This window comes from Ambystoma mexicanum, chromosome 2q (assembly GCF_040938575.1).
Source record: "Ambystoma mexicanum isolate Mex_15411 chromosome 2q, UKY_AmexF1_1, whole genome shotgun sequence".
NCBI classification, from domain to species: Eukaryota; Metazoa; Chordata; class Amphibia; order Caudata; family Ambystomatidae; genus Ambystoma; species Ambystoma mexicanum.
Window position 1 is genome coordinate 449052458 of NC_090924.1, and position 26295 is coordinate 449078752.

The 26295-nt window shown below is 41.7% G+C and overlaps 1 pseudogene; it reads left to right on the forward strand.

The window, feature by feature from the left end:
- Window positions 1-439: 439 nt before the first annotated feature.
- The window catches only part of LOC138569499 (myosin-1B-like), a 70819-nt pseudogene continuing 44963 nt past the window's right edge, over window positions 440-26295 (forward strand).

Consider the following 26295-nt stretch of genomic DNA (forward strand, 5'->3'; position numbering starts at 1 on the left):
TGCGTTCTTTGTTTATTTAACTGATACTTTATAATGTTTGGCACACTTAATTTGATGCTCCATAAAATGATCATTTATGTTTGCAGAAAACCCACCGCATTCACAAAACGCAAATGCACTTTCATTAGTCAACACATGCTTCGATTTCAATGACATCCAATTAAAAGAAATCCGTGCTTAGGTTTTTTGACCTTTGCCAGGAGATCATAGTGCCTAGAAGCAGTTACGCCTGATAAGTATGCAAGTACATGCTTGAGATCCGCTAGGCTGCATTAACTAGCAGGTGTCCTCATGCTGCATCTCTGCCTGCAACCTCTGCCTTGACAGTGGCTGCAGCTGCAGTCAGCATCTCCACCGCCATCCCCAGCTCACTTGATCGTGGCCAGCCACAGCGCCCCAGCATATTTATGGTTTCAAATGATTTCACTTTTGTTTTTCTAGGCGGGCGTTTGGTGAACTATTTCCATCGGATCTGTGTGGTGTTGGGAGGTAAGATTTGTTTGAACACAACGCTATATCTGGAATGGCACAACCCTAAGGGGGTAGCACGGCCATATACAGATGCACGATGCATAACGATTATTAGACAGCTACTAACGCAGAATATACGAAAGCTAAACCTTAGTGCTTCAATGCCATGCCAAAACCAACAAGAAAGTTTCATTGCGGGCCATGTTCTTTATAACTTAGTGTACAGTGTATACCTGAAACGCACGTGTAGAACTCTTACGCATTACTTTTATATGGCAACATATTTGTGGTGATTTGTATAGGGGACAGGGGGCACAGAGCGGAATCACTGCTTCTGCCACCCCCAATCCCTATTCACGCAATCCGCCTTCTTTTTACACTGGCTAAAAGCAGGGAGATTCCCTAGGAGTCCATTGTAAACACCCCCTGCCATGCAAAATGGAAGGAACCATTTACTAAATGTGCATTAGTTAGTGCAAAAGCAAAGGTATACAGGTGATTGATTATGCGTGCATGTAGACCTCTGTTTGCTCTTTGCATTGCAAATGACTAACATTGCGTGGACGGGGCATGTTTGCATGTCAGTGCAAATGCACAGGTCCCCTCCATTCAATTTCCATTTCCCATTAACATGACTTCTAATGCGTCTAGGCATGGTGCAATACAAAAGCACACAATTGTATTTAACATAAAACATGAGCTCTAAATCATGGAGAAATGTGACTATTATAAAACGCACAAAGTAGTCACATTCTAAATGTGTACATATTCATGAAAGAAAACACTTCATAGCTGAAAACAGGCACTAATGGGATAAGTGTGATAAAAGTAAAATGCCTTCAAATCGTTTCTAAAGCAATGAGCACTTTAGTCACACAAAGTGAAATCAGATGACCCTTTGTTCTTGGAATGCCACGTTTTCAGTCCTGATCTTTCGCTAAAGCAATCGATTCATTCTGGGAGCAGCAGTCCTTGTTGCAAATAAACCAATTCCACTAACACGTCTGACCGCAATGATATCTGATAGGGAAGACCCAGGAGCATCAATCCGGTGCCCCAGGTACTTGGACCGATCTGGTCACCATATGAGCCCTGTCAGCTCTTCCACTAAATGTTTGAGTCTCTGTTTTCTGTTGACTTCCCCAAAGGGCCGTTCAAGGGTAGCGGGCTATGTTATTCTCTTCCTTTAGGAGCCCGACAGCTATAATGTCTCCCAAACAAAATGATTTCCTGCTTCATGGAGGTATTTTAGCTCTCACCCATGCCATGCATTATTGAGAAGCACACTACGCCTTACGTCACAGCTTAATGTACTTTCAGCCCTCTTCACTAGCAATTGTATAATAATACTGCAATCTGGTATTCACTCCCTCTGCCTACTTGTGACCTTGACGAATAAGGTCGCTAGCAATTTACCCCACCTCCGGTTGATGCATATAGTCTTTTTCCCAAATGGACCAGACACTCTCGGACTACAAGACCAATCCTCTCTCCCTGGCCTCACCCACTAAGTGTTCATAACAAGGCCATCAAAATTAAATGTGAAATGCTCTCCTCCTCTTTATGCCCACACTTGACAGTCACACGCTGTGGCATTGCAGTTCCTTACATACTATGCCCATCCTGGCTGAGCCACCACATACCAAGGCTCTGTGTTCTTCAACTCAGCATTTGCAAAGCCTCCCTAAACATTCTCACAAAGGCTCTGAACATGTCTCCTTATCATCACCCTCTCCTGTTACCAGGTACCTAAAATAATGAATGCCTTTTCCCAGCTCTTTGATGGAGAGTCATAGTTTTTCCTTTCATTTTACTTGTCCCTTAAGTCTTTTATATGACTCTGCTTTTATTGTTAAGCAGATAATGGGCAGGGACACTCATTGCAAACTGACCTCACACAGGGGGAAACATACAGACAGTATGAACACAGCTACTCTAAACCCCCCTCATTAAAACAAGTGACACAGCATGGACAGACAATGCAAGTTTCAATTCCAGGGAACGGTTGCAGCAAAGGTGCAGGCTCCCATGCAGACTTCCAGCTTCCACATGTGCACTCTGATCCACTCCCTAATGCCACTCTCCTCCATACAGCTTTTACCAGGGACCAAATGCAAGATGGGTAGAGCACCCGCCTGGTGCTTGCTAAGTCTGGCTCTGAAGTGACCCTCATTTGGAGGGTAGGACCCTCTTTAGATTCTTCAAATGATCACTTGCCTACAATGATCCTCAGAACGAGCTTTCACAGCTTAGAGCAGCGATGCTCGCCATTTCTTGGAAGGCATTGCAGTTATTTTGCAGATACCACTCTATTTAATTGGACAGCTTTTCATGAGCAATTTTCTAAGAACTGCCAGGCCAAAGAGGAAATGTACCCGTGAATTCAGCTACATATTAATTTGCAACATGCAAGTAGTGTGAGTGCCCAAAATAAAGTCTATTTATTTATGATGTAGTTCTAAAATTGTTGGAATAAATATGCTCCACCCTGAGATCACATAATGAACAAATCAATGAAAGCATCAGTAACTCAGAGGCGGTCATGTCCAGCATTGTTTAAATAGTCATGTTCATTAAATGCTAACGTTTTGAAAGTGAGTGTCAAAGGCTATTGTTGGCGCCATCTCGACATTTCTGCACGAGGTCACTCTCCTCCCCCATCTCCAGGCCCCTCACTGGATTTGCCCCCTCTCCATCCCTCTCCTGCTTCTACTGCGAATTGTCTGCTTCGATTGGTTCATGGCTTGGCGCCAGAAACTGCAGGCCCTGAGGAAGCAATTGCGCCTCTGGAATGACAAGGCACGGACGTTCTTGTTATGTCAAAAAATGTTCCTGCCGGATTATATCTTGTGTTTTCACCTCCCAGCTGGACACTATGATACAGCAACTCATAACAGGCACCAAAAGGAAGTTGGTTTGCTTTAATTCTTGTGTGGAGTGGAATAGGAGGTCTCCAACACCTGTGAGCATTATAGTTTTCAGGAGGGTGCCACCTATTTGCCAGAGGGCTTCTAGCACAACCCAACCCTTTGTAATTCAGAACAGCATAACAAAAAAAAAACACTGCTTGGCGCCCCTGCTGGCCGGTACCCAAAGCAGCAGCCTAGTTTGCCTAGTCATTGCACGTGGCTTGAGTGCACAGTCCAATAATGCTGGCCCACAAAGCATAAAAACATAAAAACTCCAAACCCACGCAGCAAATTAACTTAACAAAATATAGCTTTATAGAAACATGTTCCTAGGATTCTCCCTGAAAGGAGGCCTGGGCAGAATAGAGGATGCTTATCAGTGTGAGGCAATTCAGAAAACTATGTGACTTGAGACCGAATACATGTACTTCTCCACAGTACAACTTTAAACGCAAGGAAATGACAACACTAGCCAAGTAATTTAAGAAGCTGAAAACTTTAATGGAAAAGTTGTCCTTTTGCATTTCACTAGAGGTGATACAATACTACACTGGAAAAGCAAATACAACCACTTTTGCAAAAATCCCTCTCTCTGGTTTACAGCCAGCAAACTCGTTAATATTGATGTTTTACAACCTGTAGGTTCATACTATTACAAGAGGTAGAATAAAGAGTTTGGAGGGAGTCAGCAAGAGGGTCCAACATCAGGGGCCGTTCAGCTTCTTACAAATTAGCAATAAGGGCACTGGCAGGGAGAAAACTGAACAGATCACGGAATCGGAGTAAAGTGAAAGCACAAGCTCTGGCTCCCTTGACCAGGTCCGAACTGCTCATCCTTGGGGTACTGAAGTAATATCCTACCCCGGGGAAGAATATTTTACAAGATGCCAGGAGTATCCCTGAAACCCTGAAGGGTCTTCCAGAGGAAAATAGTCTCAGTAGGCACCTCTTTACTGAGGGTCTGCCCCCTGCTAAAGCACTTATAACCACTCGGCCTGGGTCTGCAAAAGCGTTCCCTTGTACTCAGCTTTTGCAGCAGCGAATCAGGTGCCACACGCAATGGCTACGTGGCCCTCAGATCCACGCTAAGAGATTGGTGGGTGACAACGTCATTGTCTGACTGCGTGCTTGCCTATGCTCTGATGCCCAAACACACACTAGCACAGTCTGCACAGGGGCTCCAGATTGAGTAAAGGTTTTTCTCATGGGTAACTGAACAGGAATCAGTACAGAGTGACACTATGGCTGAGATGAACCAACATACCCCCTGCCTGACACAAATGTCCACTCAGTGAACTTTGCGTAATATGTTTGGCCACAGGCAATAACTGTTCAAAAAATACAGTGCGGATCGGTCCGAATGGGCTTTGGAAGTCTTTCTGAGAAATGTCCAGAACTATGGCAACCAAGTGGACGTGAATAGCAAATGACAGTGGCCCTCATTACGACCCTGGCGGAAAGGGTTTTACGCCGGCGTAAAGCATGGCGTACCTTTCCGCCAGACTACGAGTTCCCGTAGCGCCATGGTGATTTTTTCGCCTGCTTTTCGCAGGCGGAAAAATCCATGGCGCTACGGGACTTGTTGTTAATTACGCCACCGTAATTTACGGTGGCGTAATTAACGCCTTCCCCACTCCCATTATACCCTATGGGGCAAAAATGGGAATGGGGAAGGGTAAATGGGGATTGGGGACTTACCGCCCCGCCAACCTCGGAATGGGGCGGTAAGTCCGCCAACCCCCATGGCGGAGTTGGCAGCTTTGCGCCATGGACCATGGTGCAAATTGCACCATGGTCCTCCGCCAGGGTCGTAATGAGGCCCAGTATGTTGCCTTTGATACATAGCATAACTATCATGTCACTGGGAGGAGTGTATTGACAGGAATTGTTATTTACCTATTTCATGGATTACTCTGCTGCATACCTCTAACTTTGTAAACATTTAAAAATGCGAAAACATGCTTTTTGAAATCGGACAAAAACGTAAGAAGTCTGCTACTGTTAATATGTTGAAATACACCACAATACCATGCAGCAGATACCATTTAGAGTGTGCTGTGATCATTCACTTTCTTACATTTATGTGACCCTTGACAACGATATTCACATTTGAAGTACGTTGAGACCACTCATTTCTTTTCTGTCCTCCTAGTGGTACTCTGCAGCCATGGGGGACTCAGAAATGGCGGTCTTTGGGGAGGCGGCGCAGTACCTGCGTAAGTCTGACAAGGAGCGTATAGAAGCCCAGAACAAGCCCTTTGATGCTAAGAACAGCTGTTACGTGGATGATGAAAAAGAACTCTTTGTAAAGGGAATGATCACGGCTCGAGAGGGTGGCAAAGTCACCGTCAAGACCGATGATGGCAGGGTAAGACACATATTACATGAACAATAACAAATATTATGAAATGTAATATCATTCACTCACCAGACTCATTTCTTCTCTTTGTTTTTTTCACAGACTGTAACAGTCAAAGACACTCAGGTCTACCCTCAGAATCCTCCCAAGTACGACAAGATTGAAGATATGGTCATAATGACCCATCTGAATGAGCCCTCTGTGCTGTATAACCTCGCTGAGCGATACGCAGCCTGGATGATCTATGTAAGTACTGCATACCTTTCTGCTCCTCCAGCAGCACTCTGGCACTATGAAGAACACACTATCACCTTAGGTATTAATCAGGGCTCAAATTGAGGGGACACGCAGGTGAACAGAGTCCACCCACTTTTTTCACAGTGTGGACAAAGTCCCCTAGGGTATTTTAGAGATTGTGCATAAAATGAGAACATTTGACTGTCTTCTTTGAATTAATGCAGACGTGGGGATTCGAACGGCAGTCGCCTGGTTCCCAGGCCAGACACTTCACCACTGCACCATGTAACCTGATGAAAAAGACACTACAACTTAAGTTGAAATTACATGTTTGGGACTGCATATTCCAGGGCAAACCTGATATTGATTCGTGGAGTTTAAAACATACACACCGTTTAACATTTTCAAACACTGTTAGAAGAAAATATCCTCTCTTCATTTTTGGTGGGTGTTGATTTTAGGAAAGGCGAATATCATTCATCGTGTGCAATTTGTAAGGTTATGGAAGCCAATTGAAAGAACTTTGCATATGTCACCTTGATATGCTAATTTCTGGTGACATCACACACCACTGATAACAGATTACAAAGAATAACAGTGCATGCCTATGGGAGCTTGTGAGGGGGGCTAAAGTCTGAGTTTTACATATAACAAAACAACTGTGCCTATACCTAAGGAGGTGTGTCCTAATGTGTGTTATAATGATGTTTTTGTCAGTGTTATATATCTATGAAGTAGGACACAGAATTAGAAAAATTAAAAGTGCAGACATATTATCTTGTTTTGAAATAATTTGAAACATTAAGCTCGAAAAGACTGTTGAAGAAAGCACCTTGAAGATGTACCTATAATAACACAAATAGACATTTGTTCTAAGCAATGCATTTTGAAACATGGATAGTTAATCTTTCACAAGGGTAAATGCGGTCACTATCAACCAAAGTTACTGATTAATTACACAGGCAAAGATCTGAAACAGAAAATGAATGACTTGCGCATCGACAGCAGGGCATTGATAGGTGCGACTTTAAGGAGTCCCAACTTTCATTACGTTTCCAAAGCATATTCTGGTGGTGACTTCAGCAATGTAGCTAGATAAGTGGGTAAGGGACTCGAAGGGCGGTATACGGATACCCTTCCTTGAATATCTATCAGTCGTCTTCATGATTCTAAACTCTGGAGGCAGAGGAATGAGCAGGACATTAGAATGAGCAACTATGAATAATCCTGTCTAGGACCGGGTTCAAACTATGGATTTGGTTAATGAACAGTACAAGTGACCTCTGATATAAGAAGTTGCACAATAATGGCTATGACGAATCAAGGATTCTAACACAACAGTATGCAACATAAAGGTCCTAAGGTTCAGATGGCTAAGCAACTAGCATGATATGGGAAAAGAAACATAAAGGAGGAGGCCCAGCTTTACATATAGTGAAAGAGTCTTAAAAAAGCAAACCACATACTAACATGATAAACCAGAAAGAAGTCCCCGGACACAAGTAGCTGGAATGCAAGAGTATATATACTCCATCCTTACATAGCGTTTTTGTAATTGAGTAGATTCAAAGCCCTTTTAAATTATCTTATTTTAATCAGCATGGTGTATTTATCACGATGAAATAAGAGCCAATAAAGAATCACCAAATCAAATTAACATGACCGTTACAAATGATTCATGCAGCATACAGTAGAAAATTCATCCCACCGTTTGAAAATAGGCAGCAGAACAAAGGTTGACATTGCAAACTGGGAAATGCTGTCCTTTTCAGCTTCACAGTACCAAACCAGACAGGATGGCGAGAGAACAGGAACATATATTGGTTTGCGCAAAATCAGATATCTCTCTTTCCATCTTGTATTAATATAGGGAACTAATTGGAGACACAAGTGGCAAATACATAATCAAAAGCAATCAAGAAATTTGATTACCAAGAATGCAAATGTGAAACAAGGCTGCATAACACACTGAGCTACAGATTATTTTCTCTGAGGTATAAGGCTTATGTGAAAATGATAACCTGCATGGCACACGCAACAGACTAATATGTCCATTCTTGTTGTCCACCTGAGCTCTTCAGAGGCAATGATAACATTTAGAAACTGCTGTGGGACTCCGACTTGTGGGGGTAGTGGAGAGGTTCACCTTGTTTCAAGGATTAAAATAGAGCAATCTACCTGCATGGAGTATTCCCTGTCGAGGGCAGTGTTCCTGAAGCCAAGATGTGACAGAGTCAAGAGAAGGGGTGGTGGTGATGATCAACTGTGTCAAAGGCAGAAGAGAGATCATGTAGAGTCAGCATAGACGACAGGTGGTGGTGATGAGCGGTGGTGAGATAGACTTGGGTTATCACTGTCTCAGTGGAGTGTTTGCTGCAGGACATAGATTGGAGGGGGATGCTAAGTGCATTAGCCTCCAGATAAGTTTTCATGAGGTTGAAAACCACACGTTCAAGAACTTTGGAATAGTGGGAAAGGAGGCAGGCTAATAGTTGGCTTGTTTTTGGGATCTACAGTTGCTTTCTTTAAACAGAATCTGACACTTGCAACCTATAAGCAGGCTGGGCAGATAAGTGTGGGATATGAAAGGATAAAGGGAAAAGAGAGTAGTAGGAGCAAGTCAGATTGGCAGGTTTATTTGTTTATTTATTGTTTGCTTGTTAGGCGCTTATACACCAAGTACAATACTGTTTCAAAGCGCCCACAGGGCAAGGGGAGGGAATGCAGGATTGAAATACATTACAACACAATATTTGATAGGAGCAGTGGAGGGAAAAGGAAGAAAGGACAGACCTACTATGCCTTGTGAGTATTCAGAACGTGCAAGTGCAGCAAGGAAGAAGGCAGAGGGCGTAAGTGCTGGGGAGTCCAAGCTCATAGGTGAGCCAGGACGAAATGCTTAATATCAAAGGGGGCACCCGTATATGAACCAGGGACTTCTTCATTATTAGGTTCCTTGATTATTTGGGTTGGGACAGGATTAGTGCAAGCACAAGAGGGCTTGACGAACAGTAAGTTATGTGCCAGTTCAGCCATGCAGATGCATTTGAACTACAACAGCGAGGATATGGGAAGAGTGGGAGTTTGCGGAGCATCATAGGAGGGAGAGATAGAGGGCAGTCATGGGTGTCTTGTTTAATGGAGATTTTGAAGAAGTAGTTCTCAAAGCCAGTAGGTGAGAGTGAAGAGGAGAATAAACAGAGATGAAGGGGTTAAAGTGTGGGCCAGAGGATCATGGATAGCTTGCAAGAACAAGATTGGAGTAAAGAGAGCAAGGTGTTAGTTGTTATTGTGGTTGGACACGTTGGAGAGCAAAGCAGGGATTAAGTGCAATGAGGGAACCCACATAGGATATGAGTCGAGAAGGGGATGGGTCTTTCACCAGTGGAGCAGATGGCTGGGGCGATCCATGGTACAGGGTGTGGGCGAGAAGGTGCAGAATGCCAAAGTAGTGGTGTTTGAAGGGAGATGTCAAAGCTGACACAAATTCAAGAAATGCCAGGCCAATGGATCCAGCAAGGGGTGGTGAGCATTATTAAATGGAAGGCCTGACTTGATCAAGGTAGGGGTGCTCATAGCTCGATTTAAATTGACATTTGTTACTGTAGTTGGAGGAAGAATTGAGATGGAAAAGATATAGTGAAATCTAGTGGAGTGCAGACAAGAGTGGCCAGATGAAAATTCGGTCATCAAAAGGGTGAGTCGAGATACGCAAGGAGAGGAAGATTTGATAACGTAAGTGGCCGCAAATGTGTGTCCGTAGGTTATGGTGGACAACCTGACAATGGTCATAGAGAGAGTGGAGTTTATATGAAGAGTGGGTGGGCCCTGCTTTCTGGGTGATATTGATGTCCCCCATGAGTACAGTAGTGGAAAGAGATCTAGTGATAGATGAAGGTCATGGAGAAAAAGAGGTTGGGGCTGGGGATGCCCAAGGGGGGGTACTAGATTCGAATGATAGTAAGAAGGTTTGGTGCATGAAGTTTAAGGGCAATGTGTTGGAAGAGGTCATGGGGCCACGGGGAGGCTGTGCTAATTTATCTGCTCATAAGGTCATCCCTGTCACCATTCTCAAAAGGGTGAGGGGAGTAGCCGAAGGTACAAGCCTACAAGAGTATCCGTGTCATATGGTGGATCCGTATGTCAGTGAAAAACATCACAGATAGATAATGGTGGAGTTGGAGTGGTCATTACAAAATGAAAATTTGTAGCAGAAAAAGGTTGGTCACTCCATAGTCTCAGAGTGAGTTAAGTGGTGGAGCTGGACAAGATCGAGGGAAGAGGAGTTTCCCCTGATCGTAAATGAGAGGCAGAGATGAGGTTTGAATGCATTGTGTGTAGCAACCAGTGTGTCATCGTGAAGCAGTTGGAAGGAATGGGATTGGGAATACGTGCAGATCCCAACTGAAGGATGGAGACAGGATGGGTCGGCAGAAGAGGGGGCCTTTGCATGAGCATGTTGTAAAACAGAAGTAGATTGGAGGGTTTGCACAGCCAGGATACAGCACATTTCAAACAGTAGTTGTAGGAAATCAACAATCTCCTGCAGGGTTTACAAATAAGCTATAACCAGAATCAGGATTAGGGTCAAGTAGCAGCTCAATACAGTTGTTACAGGGCAGGCAGTGGGCAAGAAAAACAAACACCAATGTAAGAAACACAGGTCAGATACAGGGACATACTATCATTCTTTCAGAGCAGGCAGCACAAGATGAGCCTTGGGAGTGATGTACCTGCACATTCATCATACAGTGACTTTTTGTACAATTCAAAACGGTTCTCTTGCTCACAAAGGATGCCAAATAAATAAAGCTAACGAATCAGAAAATGTAGTCAGTGATTAAAAGAGACAGCTTTTTCTCAGCCTTATGAACACTATTGTCAAGTTTAGCTAAGAATGAGTTCATATACCAACATTAGCTAACAAAAACATACAATTTATTAACAAGCCATCTTTCATTTCAGACCTACTCTGGCCTTTTCTGTGCCACTGTAAACCCCTACAAGTGGCTGCCAGTGTACAATCCTGAGGTGGTCAATGCCTACAGAGGCAAGAAACGTCAGGAAGCCCCACCTCACATCTTCTCCATCTCTGATAATGCCTATCAGTTCATGCTTACAGGTAATGTTCCCCTCTTATAACTGCTCATTACACTGAAAAGCATTTTGTAATTATCTATTGCAATAATACTTTTTCTTGTCACAGATCGTGAAAACCAGTCTGTCCTGATTACGTGAGTAGAACATCAGCATTACACTGCTGAGATGTGTTTATTCCTTATCACTAGAATTATGTATAACAGGATTTTGATGACTATTATATGTTAATTGTTCTCGCTCTACTTAGTGGAGAATCCGGTGCTGGAAAGACTGTGAACACCAAGCGTGTCATCCAGTACTTTGCAACAATTGCAGTGGCTGGTGATAAGAAAAAGGATAGCGCAGCCATGTCCAACAAGCTGCAGGTTTGTACATTCTGACAGTTGCACCGTGCATTGCTATACTTGCTGCTCCTAAAGAATTTTGTGATCGGCTAGTTAATTCATCATGAACATTTCCTCTATTAGGGGACTCTGGAGGATCAAATCATCCAGGCTAACCCGCTGCTTGAAGCCTTCGGTAATGCCAAGACTGTGAGGAATGACAACTCCTCTCGTTTTGTAAGTCTTTTGAGTATATGTGTTCCTATCACATTCACAAGAAACACATTTACAGTCCTATTGCAATATTATAATTTGTGATGACATTGGGATTTGGTTAGATGCCATTGGTAATCAATTATCGATTTTAGGATTTTTATATCCAAGGCATTTGAAGTATAATGTCTGAGGGATTGATTGTTAGTGATGGATATATGTGAGAGAAACAAAATCAAACAATAATAGTTGACTTTGCCCAAATGGAAAACAATGTATCCTGAGCCTTGTCTTAATCTCTAGGGTAAATTTATCAGAATTCATTTTGGAACCACTGGAAAACTGGCTTCTGCAGATATTGAAACTTGTAAGAAAGTCTTGACATTTCTCAAATATTATTACACAGTTAACCAAATACAAACACACAGTATCACATGTATCACACACCTTTTATTTTACAGACCTGCTGGAAAAATCCAGAGTAACATTCCAGCTTTCAGCTGAGAGGAGCTACCACATATTCTATCAAATAATGACCAACAAAAAGCCAGAGCTTGTTGGTAAGTTTCATGCTTGTTTAGTATTTCGAAACCCTCTATACAATAATGGTGGAATTAGCTGTAAGAATGTTAGAATGTACATTTCTTGACTGAATCAGCATTGTTCTCTTCAGCAGCACTAGACAATTTCCAAACAAGAGGGTGTTTCAATTCTAGAATGGATGAAGAAAAAGTGTTGCAGATGTTAACTTTAGACAAACATTTGAACATTTGGTAGGATTCCTATACAAAGAAAGTATTTTATTTTGGTTTGCTACACACAATGCATTCAGTTTAGTTTCATACCTAACTGCACCAAAGTGTGTTCAGTCAAGCTAACTTTAAAAAATAGAATTAATGCGGAACACTACTTCAATGCAGCCATATTAGACCATTGCCTCTGAAAGGTCTAACATTTTATAAAGCACAGGCCAAACGTCAAATAGCTGACTCTTCCGCACTGATGATAAACCATGCATAACATGGAAGGGGATTGAAAAAAATCTTTTTAAATGTGTTAAGTCTGCGAACATCTGCAAAGCCTTACTTTTGCAAAAACATATATATATTTGTATAATATATCGGTTTCTCAGTTAGAGATACAATAGGAACAATTAGACTTTGTTTCAGTGATTCACAGGTTTCTTAGCAACTATTCAATAGCTATCTGTAGATTGTCATCCCACAGTCAGGTACTCCAAATAGGTGAGGATTCAGCATTATAATCCTGCTGGTTTGATAAGGGACTTTCATAATACCGATAACAAATGGGGAGATTCTGATGAAAACAACAATCTCCTAAGGATCGAGTAGCAATGTTTTACATGGAAGATCAGATAGGCCAACTCTTTGTTGAATGTCTTTTATATCTATCCAGCCTGTATTGATATAGCTGAGTATTCCATGTTTGCAAGAGAGGTCTGTGATCCAGAAAACATTCTTCTGGTTTTGTCTCACTGATGTCCTCTCATGTAGGACACTATCATTTTATAGTTATAAGCTTAACATTCAGATCCATGATGACTCTTTCTTAATTTTCATTACAGAGAGCTGTGGTTCAATGGGTATTTTTAAAGATCATCAAACACATCAATGTTTGAGGCAGCAATTCTGCCCTACAAACTGGGTTAACAGATTTGCCATTCTACTAACTCTCATTAGCACTTTTACTGCTTAAACCCCTAACATCTATTTCTATTGCTATAGAAATCAGCATTTATTAAGTACTAAACAGGTGAATGCTATCAGGCTCCCCAGTGTATGAATCGCAGGAGAATGCTCATTGCACGTTCACGGTTTGGAACATCTAAAGGATCTGCTGCCTGCTTTAACTTCTGCTATCTTAGATACACAAATTGGCTTGAAACAGCTAGATGCTGACTTGTGGACTGGTATGCCTTGTTCTGCTGTCATTAGTAAAGGCAGGCGAATAACCACAAAAAAGGTAGTGTAAAGCACCTTATACTACTATTAATGATGATGATAATAATTTGGTGATTTACATAGCACTTCATAACAGATTCTTCCAGTTTCGTAGTGTTGTGGCACTCAGAGTCTCTGTTATTACCCATTTGTGCTGCTCAATCTATCGACTTGTGAGGGTAATTCAGCCTGAATGCGATATCTTACCCATGTTGCACAGCAATGCCTTGTTCCCAAGGTGAGCACGTTGTGCTTAAGCTGTCCACCCAGACTGTTGCCGGACTCAACCTTGAATTCACTTTTTCTTTTCACTGGGTACCAACACAGTTCAATGACATCACGTGACAGTGTAGCAGAACTGAAAGTGGGTTTTACGATAGACAAGACAAAACCCAATCCCTCAATACTGATAGTTAGTTTTTGGAGAATCTCAAATAAATTTGTGATTGAAAATAGCAGATTACTCAATAGGGTTTACTTGCAGTGAGATCAACACCTGCATCCACACCAACTAGGATTCTTCTCTGCCAAGGAATTAAATTAACTCTCACAGTCTGACCACACAACCTGCTGTTGTATTTAGCTTTGACAAATTCTAGCTTGTTGGTACTTCTGAAGACACCTGCCGACTTGGACACTCATAACCAATTGGTTCTGTTCCATATCCTCTGGAAGACAATTGGACCTTACCAGGAACAGTAACATAAATGTTTTCTGGCCAATCAATAAAAATAGTGATGTTAATATTATCATTACTATTTATTATGAATAATATTAATGAATACAAACAGTAAAATATTTACTGTGTAGCGCTTGAAACATTTTCAAAGAGCTGTGAATCAATTGCCTAGCTAAATGGTACTGAATATACTGAACTATGAACCAGTGACATGCAGGTTACATGCAAATCAAGAAGCAAGAACTAAACTGAACGAGCTATCTTAGTGCTTAAAAAAAGTTAATAGCAACCTCTCTAACCCCTCTGTTTTGTTTTTAAGTTTGAGGTCCCTCCTGGTCCTCCAGAACTCCTTTTATTTTTTATGGCACTTCTGTGTCAGCTTTATAGTAATCATTGTAGTACTCTCTGTCTCCACATTAGTAAATACAAAAACATGGTCACTAGGGATAGTGAACATTTCCGAAAGCGCCGCACCTTTGAATTACTTACAGTGCAGTATCCAGTCTCTTAGCACTCTCACAATCACTGATACTTAGGGATATATGTTCACTACTTTGCCATATTGAATGAACCCACTCCTTCGCACTATGCATAGGTTTTATGTATTTTTATCAGATGCAACCAAAATAAAAAAACAGCTCATTATAATTTCTCCCTTTGTTCAGACATCTTTTTGCATAACTGTTATGTGGGTTAGTGAATTGTGCACTGCTACACATAGAATTATAGTTCGGTAGCGCTCAACTATAGGGATATACTCCATTGACCGGTTCCGAGTGACATCTTGTAGAAAGCAACAGTGACGCTTATGTCATCATTGATGTCACCCGGAACCAGAGATGAAATGCACCCTGCAGTTGAAAGCTACCCATCTACAATTTTAGGTTGTATATGTCCCCCTGCATATATTTTCCAACCCCTGCACTATCCCTTACAGACCAGCAATTAAGGGGTGTAGAGTGGAGGTGTGAGGGATCATAATGATAATAAAAAATATCAGGGGCCTTTCTACGCATTTGGCGGTGCCAATAAAATGACATTAAAGTGGCAGACACTCATGTAAAGAACAATTAGCAACAGCATTCGTTTCCATGGAAGTGTCTCCGCCCTGTGGCTATTTCACACTGCCATTTCACACTTCCTTTAGAGTTTGATGCAACCTTCTTCCTTCCACTGGCTTCTACATCAAAAAAAGGATCCTTTATTTTCAATGCATTCAGCCCTCTGACCCAAATATTTACCTACATAATACATGTACAGAAGGCAGTATTCTCACTCTACTGTGCCTCGTAGGGAGATATTGACATCCAATAGTTTTGACACGTGCAGCAACATCTTGATGCTAAGCATGAGAACCTGCGTCTCAGCTCCACGTGTAGACTTTACATATTGTCAGGCAGAGCTTTTTTGCATTGTCTTTGTTATTTCAGTCCTGCTCCTTTGAAGTATTCTTTGAGTAATTTAAGTGCCTGCCCTTTAATAAAATCCTCAAGATCTCTGGTCAAACATTTGTGACATGAATAATTGACTACTGATTCCTTCTTTGTTGGGGCCCTGGAGTTACAAACTAACCCATCCACTGGTTATGCAGACCTGATGATCACAAACAGGAAATTGAGGTTGTGTGTAATTGCATTTTGACTACCAGTCATGTTGTAAGGCCAAAGAAGTCCACTAACAATGAATGCTAGTTATCCAATTGTACAATATTTTCTTCCATGTGTGTAGTTTGGTCTCTTTGAAATGTTTGTATTGTACAATAGGAACACATTGATTAAAACACACCTAAAAGATATTTTAATTAACACAGAATGGTTACCAGTTTGTTTCAATTATTACATAAGTAGATGGTTGCAAGAATTTTGCTGCACATGTACAAATTGAATAACAAAGTGTTTCCTTAATGTTATGCAATGTTAAGTTATGAGGTCTTATATTACACAACATCTGCCATGTATTTGGTCTCGTAGTGCTTTAGGAGCTACAGTAGATGGTTTGAAGTTGGTTGGGTTGGCAGCTAGTAGGAAGAGAGGAATGGGAGCAAGGCTGCTGCATGAGGTTTGGAAGAAAATGTCCTCTGTTTGCAGTTGCGTTTCTAAGTTTGTTTGGGATGTAAAATCCGATGAACCCCAGACTGTGTGTACCATGATTTCGGTATGTTTGGTAGGAAGGGTGAGTTTATGTGGGGACCCAGTCGGGTTTGTGCATATATATTACACAATTTGAGGTTGTAGTCAAGGGTGTTTGGCATTGAATGTTACAGGTCCATAAGGTGTACTCATTCTATCTTGTCTTTCCTTTGCTTCTAAGTGTGGCCTGGCTGTGGGGAGAAAGGAAATCACTCTATACAAAACTAAATAGAACCACTGCTTCTGTCACTGTTTCAAAAGATTAATAAAACATAAAATACAGCAATTAGCCAAAGACAGCCACTATTTTAGTTTTTCACCTAATGCAAATTTACCAGCAGCTCCCTCTAGAAACACACTCAGTCAATTGTTTCCGTTTTGCAGAAATGCTTCTTATTACCACCAACCCCTATGACTACCCAAGCATCAGCCAGGGGGAGATTGTGGTGAAGAGCATTGATGATGTAGAGGAGCTGCTGGCTACTGATGTAAGTTAGATAAAAGTAACAAAACATTCTATGAAACATTCTAAGAAACAAAACACTATTTTAAGCTATCAACAAACTCTGTACATGCCAAACATGATTGACTGTTTGCTCTTCACAGGGTGCCATTGATATTCTGGGGTTCAATGCAGACGAAAAGATCGGCATCTACAAGATGACTGGTGCCGTGATGCACCACGGAAACATGAAATTCAAGCAGAAACAGCGTGAGGAGCAGGCCGAACCCGATGGCACAGAAGGTGAGATATGACACAAATCCTGCTATAAATCGGTACTAAATGTGGGCTATAATACGTACCTTCAGTGCAAATGAACCAACTTGCTTTATTCATGACAAATGGAAAGCAAGTTCAGATCTCCTGGAAGAAAGTAAGAAGCAGCTCTCAGGAATAGAAAGAGGTTTTAAAAATGTTTTTATTAGTTACAAGTTGTTCAGTTACAAAGTAACTTTTACACCATAAAATACCTAATAAAAAGCCATAAATAGTTAAATCGCCAGAATTACACATATTTTCATAAAAATCTGGCTAATTTCTAGTCTTTTATGCTACCCATAAAATGAAATCAGTTTACAACATTTTCATACAAATCATTTCTAGATTTTACACAAAATAAAATACAAATTCATACTACTAATTTCAATATATCATTTCATCACAAAAGAGAAAAATCACAATTAATGATCTACACACCCCCCACTACTTCATATGACATGTTTATATTGTCTACAGTTTCAACAGGGCCGCTTTCCAGACAAAAAATGCTGCTCCTGTAATGACTAGGGGGTGTACAGAATAAATCGTTTACCAAAACCGGTCTGATTTCACGTTTCAGTCTGTGGCAAAAGGAGGTATATCCTTGTTGATACTCAGGCATAAGACTGGAGCAGCCAGTCAATTTATGTCTGGCTGTTTCAACATCAGTTTTGCAAAGACAACACTTTCATTCTTCAAGAGGTATTTTCTGCCACGCACCAGTATGTTCAAAAACAGGGTGAATATTTATACGTAAGTATAAGGCAAAGCGTTTTAATGAATGGAGGGTTACACAATGTTAACAGGTAGCTTTGTGGTTGATCTATTTGATGAGGCTGTGTTGAGTATACTGTGTATCTCTTTAGTGCTGACAATTTCACTATAGAGTTTATTTGATCACAAGTTTTTGTTTTTCGCTTTAGATCTTTATAGAAAATGCCTAGATTTGACTCTGTTGGGGTAGCTAGTTCAGTTTCATGTAGGTGAGATTCCACAGTGTGGAGTAGGTCTATGTGGGCAGCATTTCTGTGTCTCAACTGGGCATGTTTAGCAAACAGGGCTAGCATAATATTGGCCATATCTTCCTCAAATTTGATCTTGAAATACAGCTTACAGCAGACAATCTTCCATAGGGATGACAGAGTATATATACCAAGTTCAAAGCAAAGAGTCTCTACTGGGACTGATTTCGGAAGGCCAAGCAAGGAACAGAGAATCTTTCCTTGCAGTTGTCCCCACTATACTATATGTCTAGCAGGGAGAATTTCCAGGCCGTACATAATAATTGCCACAAGGCCCTTGTTGTAAGCTTCAAGTTTGCCTTCTATAGAACTGCCACACCTATGATTGATATATTTGTTTATTAATTTCCATTTGGGGATCACTCTAGCAAAGAAATACTCCCAGTAATAATTCATCATAGGGTGAGGATTAATTGGCAGCCCCAAGTAGACATAAGTATCACCTATCTCTAGCTTTCCCTCTTCGATATGCGATGAGTAAGAGCTCACTTTGGTCTTTTCTTTACTAACCATGATGATCTTTGTTTTGTTTTCGTTTAACTTTAGGCCATTCATGAGGGTATATTCCTGCACAGCATTAATAGATTGCTCAAGGCCTATTGGTGTTAAATCCATAAGAATGGTATCATCGGCATAGCAGATCCAGGACATCGGCACTCCAGCTAATCTAGGAGGAAAGATGTTACATTTTAGCAGGTGTTCCTTGAGATCAGACACGTAGAGGTTGTAGAGGAGAGGGGCAAGCACACAGCCTTGTTTGAGGCCAATGTTTATGGGTATCGGTTGAGTTAGAGTGCCATTTAAGGAGGTTCTAACTTGAACCGTCGTACTAGTATACAGCAATTTCTCGATAGTATAGTAAGTAGTGTTGGATTTATCCCCCACTTTTTTAGTTTACACCATAGTCTGGTCCTGTTTACCCGATCAAATGCTGCAGTGTTGTCTATATAGCAGATATATAAAGGTGTTCTAGAAGCCAGATGTGCATCTTCTGTAAGTAGGTGCATTGCCCACAGTCCTAAAAGTGTGCTAAATCATCTATAGAACACAATCTATTGCCACTTTATTTGGCCCAAAGATTCAGCCCATGTGGTCAAACGCTGGTACAGTAATGAAGCAAAATCTTACTCCTTATGTCTAAAATGGCGAGTAATCGAAAATGAGTCGGTTTAGCATAGTTTCTTTTTTGTCAATAGGTATTAAAATAGAAGTGTGCAAGCTATCCGGGGTTTCAGCAATGCTTGTGATTCTCTGAAACTGGATTCTTAGGAATTCAGCCCACACCTCTGGATTCTCGTTATGTACAACATTCGCCAAACCATCGGGCCCTGGGGCCCTAGATTATTTTAATTTTCAGATCATTCCCAGTATCTCTTCTGCATCAGAAATAGGGGCATCATGGATGGTATCTGTTTTACCTGGGATGGTTACCTGTTCAGGCAAAGCAGCAGTTCAGGCATGGTTAGTAATAAACGCATACCACACCTCTTCGGCTATACCACAGACTTCTTTAGGCTTCTGGTCAGCGAGATATTTTCGCTATAGAAACCAGATACATTTTTTTGAGTCGTGGACCATTCAAATGATGTATATTGTTTTCCAATTGGCAGTGTGTAGTGTGTTTTTATAATGCCTTAGTTAATTTTTGTATTTACAACGAAGAGTACTGGTGTGCAATTGTATCTCAGAGGGAGTGAGTGATTTGTCCTTTTGATACGACAACAAATGTTTTGTAGAAATTTCTTTTTGCCATGAATGTTGTTGTCATACGGAGACCCGTGTGTGGGCATGTCACAATAAACATGCAGTTATAAGGAAGTTCTTTAATGATATTCTGCAGACTCAACACCATGGGCCTCATTACGAGGTAGGAGGTAGTCATGGTGCTATTAGCACCATGGCTACCCCCTTACCGCATTCCGGGTCCGGGTTCTCGAAATAGGGATTTACGGGGTCATTCCAACCTTGTCGGACCCGGTAAGTCCCCATTCTGAGAACCATTCCCCATTCCCATTCGAGCCCCCGTAGGGCTCAATGGGAATGGGGATGGAGGTAATAACTGGCCCGCTAATAGCGGGCCAGTTATTAGCTCCCTGGTCCCTTAGCGGCTCCCGCTAAGGGCACCTGGTAAAACCAGGCGCCCATAGTGGGACCCGCTAAGGGACCTCGGAATATGGATGTAAGGGATTACCGGCACCGACACCCTTACCGGTGCCGGTAATCCCTGACCTCCTACCTCGTAATGAGGCCCCATGTCCCAACCATTATTTAATAGCAAAAAGCTCTGGTGGAATACTAGCATTAGCAAGGAACCTGTTCACCTTAGAAACATTATTCTGAGACCATAACATTCGGTTCCCTTGTGCATTACATGTAATCACCATAAATTTCCCACCACTGGGTCGACTTTGCTGATAAGAGAAAAGGACCTTTAAAGGTGCGTCGTCACTCATCCCTGTAATATATTCCTCCAATAGTGCAATTAGGTCATAAGTTGCAAAAATACAGTCTAAGTTGGAGGCAGAGTTCCCATTACACCATGTCACCACATCATATAAAAAAAATCTTTTCCACTCTGGATTAAAGGTAAAAGACCAAGCTCTAGCATCATATTTGTCCATGCGTTCCCCTTGGTTGATAACCCTTGCTGATATTTCTCTCGGGTGTTAATGGTCTTTAAGCCAGGTGCTTGTTCCTCCAAGAGACAATCCTCGTCCCCCGGGCTCAGGCAGTGTGCATTTAGATCACAGCAAAGAGAATAGAACCCTTCAATTGGGTCGTACACCAGTCTTGTATTATGTTATTGATTTTGTTAAGCAAAGTGGAAGTATAAAAACCTTCTGGCAGATCGTATAGCGTGATCAATAAGGTTTTAGTATATATCTGAGAGAGACAGTCTGACATAGCACACAGAAGATTGGGATCAGCATTGCCAGCTAAGGGGTATGGTTTGAGATTCAAATCCGTTTTGGCTCCTAAGCAGAGTCCTCCTTTAGGGCGGCTAATACCACCACTTTGTGCTTTCTGTGTTAACAATACAAAACCGTCAATAGTCAAATCTTTCTTAAGCCGCGTGTCTTGTAAAAAGAAAATAGAGGAGGACATAAGTACATTAATTCCCTTGTGGGGGCCCTAGAAGGAATGGTGCCAACGAGTATCCCATGACATGAAATGCAGGTGGCTATTAGTTTCTGTCTTTCAATTTTGGGGATGAGACTCAATCAATGGGATGCTGTTGGTCCAATCCATCTTCACATTGGCACCTACCCTGAGATTTTAAAGGCATATAATTGGAAGATATTATAGTCAGTTCGGGAATCTGATGTAACAAGTGGATTATCCGAGCACAATTTAAAAACGGACTGCCTACACTTGTGTTTCTTTCCCAAAATCGGACTTGTTTTCCAATCCGGTTTCCCGGTTGGATGCAGGAGTTTCGAATTACTAATATAGTTTGGGTACATCCCAAAGGCAGATGTATTTCCGAAATGTTTTGTATCAGAACCAAGGTTGTGAGCCGTTTAGGGGGGGCACCTGGAATACTCCATTCTGGGTCAGGCCAACAGGTATCCGCTCAGTAAAGGGTCACCAGAGGCATTGCTAGGGCGTCTAAGGGGGCATATAGTATCAAGTCTTTTGGTTTTAGCCCCGGAAAGAAGCTCAGGGGCTACAACCAAAAGGCCAGCTAGCCCGAGTCCCGACAGTCCCGACATTAGTGTAGCTCCAGTTCGTTTCCAGACCTAGCAACACCCCTGGGGCTGCCACACATTGATGACAGCCGCTGTCACGGGTAGCCCCGAAATAGGGGTTTGAGTTTCAGTGTTTAATCCTTTCCCGCAGGGGACTTGAAACTGAATTGTATTCATATTTTGGCACTCAGGTTCTGGGAATTGGAGCCATTTGTCCAAGGTTCCGTCTAGTGGGCAACCATTGCCCCTAATTCGCAAGACCTTTGTGGTGGTAGATTTTGTCTCTGGGTGTATAGTCCATTTGGGATTCGATATATACTATGCTCACATTTCTCTGGTCTGCTGGGGCCTCTGCATTTTTTCTACATCCCTGCTTTGCAAGATCATGCTTATTACATTTTTCAAATTTCTTTATTTTCTTTTAGGTCATCTATTTTGACATTTTGATCTTTTCATTTTCTCATGGGCTGTAGAAGATGGAATAGATGGCATTCTGGCCATACTTTGAGTCGTCTCCACCTCACAAAAGGCAGATGTTCAGATAGTCTCAGCTGCGTCACCGTCAATTTCGTTTAAGTTAAAATTAGGAGCACTATTTGACAAGATGATATCGACTACTCGGGCTGGTGTCGATTTCATGGCTTGTTGGTCATGCACCAAAGTGGATAACATACCAAAAATGGCATCAGTTCTGGAGGCCATTGCATTTAAGCTGACAGAGTGAGGTAGGTTATCCTTTTTCAGTAGCGATGTCACTGCACGTAGAAATAAAGGATTGACTGCTAATATCTGCTACTTATGTTAGGTGAGCTGCGATTCCCACCAAGTCAGGGCTGATTGAAAGATTGGTGCTTGGGACAAAAGAGGTGTCCACATACCCACATGAACGGCCAAGAGAGATACATTTATTTCAAACTAAGAAATCCACATTGTTGCACAGCTGCTACAGGGATTCCAGAAGAATGGAGCAGCCAGGAGATAAAAAAGCCAACTGTCCTGTGCTAACCATTCAAATAACATGATATTTAGCGGTCACATGTAATATAATATTTGTATTTTAAGGAGAGCATTAACAATGGGCACCCTCACAAGGGAAGAGGGGTGCCAGCATGTTGGAAACATTCTCATCTGAAGCCTATACCCTTAGTCCAAGGATCATGCTGAACAATTCAGGAATTGAGTAAACAGGATGTAGCCACCTTTTAGTTTATATCCATGTTTGTACATCTGTATGTTCCTCTCTCATGTTAATAAGAAAACATACATTTGTGTTACAGCTGAGTAGCAAAATGGAAGTTATGGGTAAATACTACATCTCTTGCTACGATAGCCTGGGGTGGACTGGGAACCAAAATAGGCCCTGGACCTTTTGTGTGTAAGTGGGCCCCATACCAGGCAGTGCAAGCGAACTGAGTGAAGGAGCCCAACCCCTAAGGGAGGATTTGCAGTTTCTACCCACAAGAACATTTGGAAATACTGGGTTCAGAACAGGGTACAAATAAAAGGAGATTTGTCCATACACAGGTATTAAAAGGTAGTAGAACATAAGAAAAAACAAACATGTAACTAGATGTGTTAAGAGTAAGGAAAAACAAATTGAAAGCTGCATAACAAGAACTTTATTCCAAGTGGCTGTGGGGATGATGAGAGTGGGAAGGAATGGACGGGTAACTAGGGAACAGGATACGAGGAGCAGAGAAGCAGACAGCATCAAAAGTACTTTGCTGATGTAGCTCTTAAGACTGCCCACAGGTGCCTTCAAATTACTAAAGATGAAGAGAAAGCACAGGGAGTTGGAGCATTTATGATTAATCTATGCAGATAGAGCATTCACAGGGGTTACTTGTTGAAGGTAGTGGAAGGCAGATACAAGGTGTCTTCTAGTCCTGGATCTAACCTTGAAAGTGACCTCAAAGAGACCATGTTTGCTGTAAACTCTGCTCAAAGTTTTAATAACTCACAACAGAGAAAGATGCTATGAAATAAGTGACATAGTCAATGCCTGAGAGAAAGGGAATGATGACTGACGGTTAAGCCGTATGTTTCAGGACAAGCACTGTCTGTTTGATATACTAAATTTGCGAATGTGAAGGAACAGAGCACATTCAAATAGTATCGGGGGGGTGTGGGGGGGCACCCATAACCATGGATCAGCTAGGTGAGGGCAATCCTTGGCTTTTACCAAGTCAAATGCAGAGCAAAGTACCTAAGGACCTCTCCACCTGTGTCTAGAAATATCCCATCCTACAGCAGAAGGCCTACAGCAGGATGCAGCAGCATACAGTGTTGATATCTGTGGCTCTAAGCTTATACAGGTAGTGCTTTTCCTCCCTGTAAGAAAGGGAATGACCTATGGATAACTCATTGGTCTTTAGTGTATCATTGCATGTTTATTTTCATTGGACTCTGCAAATGCTGCACCCAGTCCCTTCTAGAACAGTGACCCGGAAGTCAGCAGCTCCCTGAAAGTGCTCCAATACAGGGGTTCATCTGTGTCACACTAATGTGCTTTACGCCCCAGAGCAGATACTGAGCTAATGCTATACTACAATGTACTGTTTCCACTGAATCAACCCTGTCTGGCGTTACACATTAGTTTACAATGTACTTGTTCTCTGGCATAGCTAAATGTGAATTGTATGGGTGGATGCCATGGTTCTATGGGTTTTGAAAAACTTACCTTTGAAAGTCTGCAGTTTGGTTGTGCCCGTTTGATCAACCTATGCCACTACCAGCTCATCCCCAACCACCACATACACATATATCTATACATGTATATGCATATGTATTTGGCCGATTCAACCAAAAGTGCACGACCAAATAGTAAACTTTCAAAACAAAGTATTTTAAAACAAGGAATACCGAATATCATATGTTAATATACCTTTGTATTGCAATTCCCATTTGATTCCTCTGAATTCTCTAGTAATATAAATCATGACATTCTGCTGTCCCACCACACAAAAACCTCCACCCGGGCACTTCACTAGCTTGTCTCTTAACTATCCATCTCGCACAGGGCAACTGAAACAGAGGTTGCCTGCTATAGCAGGTCAGGACTCATCACAAGATATATCCCTTCCTTGCAGGTCTGCACATATAAGAGGTTTCTTTTTTAATTATAATACAGCCTGCATACAGGCTTTTTATAACATAACACATTCCCCTCCACGACCAATTAGTGTATACTTTACGTCCTTTATCAAAATTCACACATTTTAAAACCCTTCTTCGTTGATGAAAATTCATTACACTTCACATTGCAGTCACTGTTTCTAATAGAGGTTCAGTCCGTGGCTGTCAGACACCTCTTTCTGCCTGACTTTGCAGGATACATCTCATGCCATTGACTGAACTTGCACTTTGGAAGGGATCTTGAGAGCTGACCATCTCCCCTTTTGTTTAAAAACAAGCATAAGTGTGAACACCCCAGTCGCTTTAGGATAGTTCTGCTTTTTCACATCATCATTATGTGCTATGTGGCAAAGTAAAATATGCAGAATACCCTCACAAAAGATGCCCATGGTGACTGGCTAACTGGTAAATCTCCAGACATCTATGTGGGTCAGTCTAACCATGAGGGCAGCCCAGGAACATTTACCAAGAAGCAAGTAATGGAAACAAATTTAGAGAATAAAGGTTCCGGAAAGTTATGTTTTATTTTCGGTGTAAAGTAGGTAGATGAACAGAGTATAATTTTAACTATGAACAGAAAATGAAAGCAATATTGGTAAACAGACAGAAAGAGATGCCTACGAACTATGGAAGTGTCTCAGAAGTAGTGCAACATGGTAAACAAAAACCATCAAGAAAGGCATTAGGAACTTGAGTGGCAAACATTTAAGGTATCTTTGTCAACTTTGGCATCACCTCATTTTTACTTCCAGTTGCCGACAAAATTTCCTACCTGATGGGACTGAACTCAGCTGACCTGCTGAAAGCGCTGTGCTTCCCAAGAGTGAAGGTCGGCAATGAATATGTTACCAAGGGACAGACTGTTCAGCAGGTAAACATGTGTTGAATAAATTGGCAACATCAATAAGAGCACATCCATTTAATTAAAAACATGTTTATTTCGGGACAGTGGGGGTTGAAAGTTTGGGAAAGTCCTCTTGAAATGTAAGATTAGGTAGGACAATGGCCAAGGAAAAAACAGAAAGAAGACACACACAAAATATGTCCATGAATAGTGTGAAAGCCTGTGCACACAGGCTAAAGTCCCTAAAGATAGAAATGTTCAGAGTGTTAACATACGAAGCACATTTTGTTCACCTGGAAGATGTACTTGAAGTGTTATTATTGTATGCGTAAGGCAACAGCTTCCTCTGGTCGTGACAACAGGCAAAGCTATGCGAATTGGACAACTGTATAATCTATCCTAAAGCAACAGCTGCCTCTAGCGGTGACAATAGGCAAAGCTACTGCATCGGACAAACATACAGG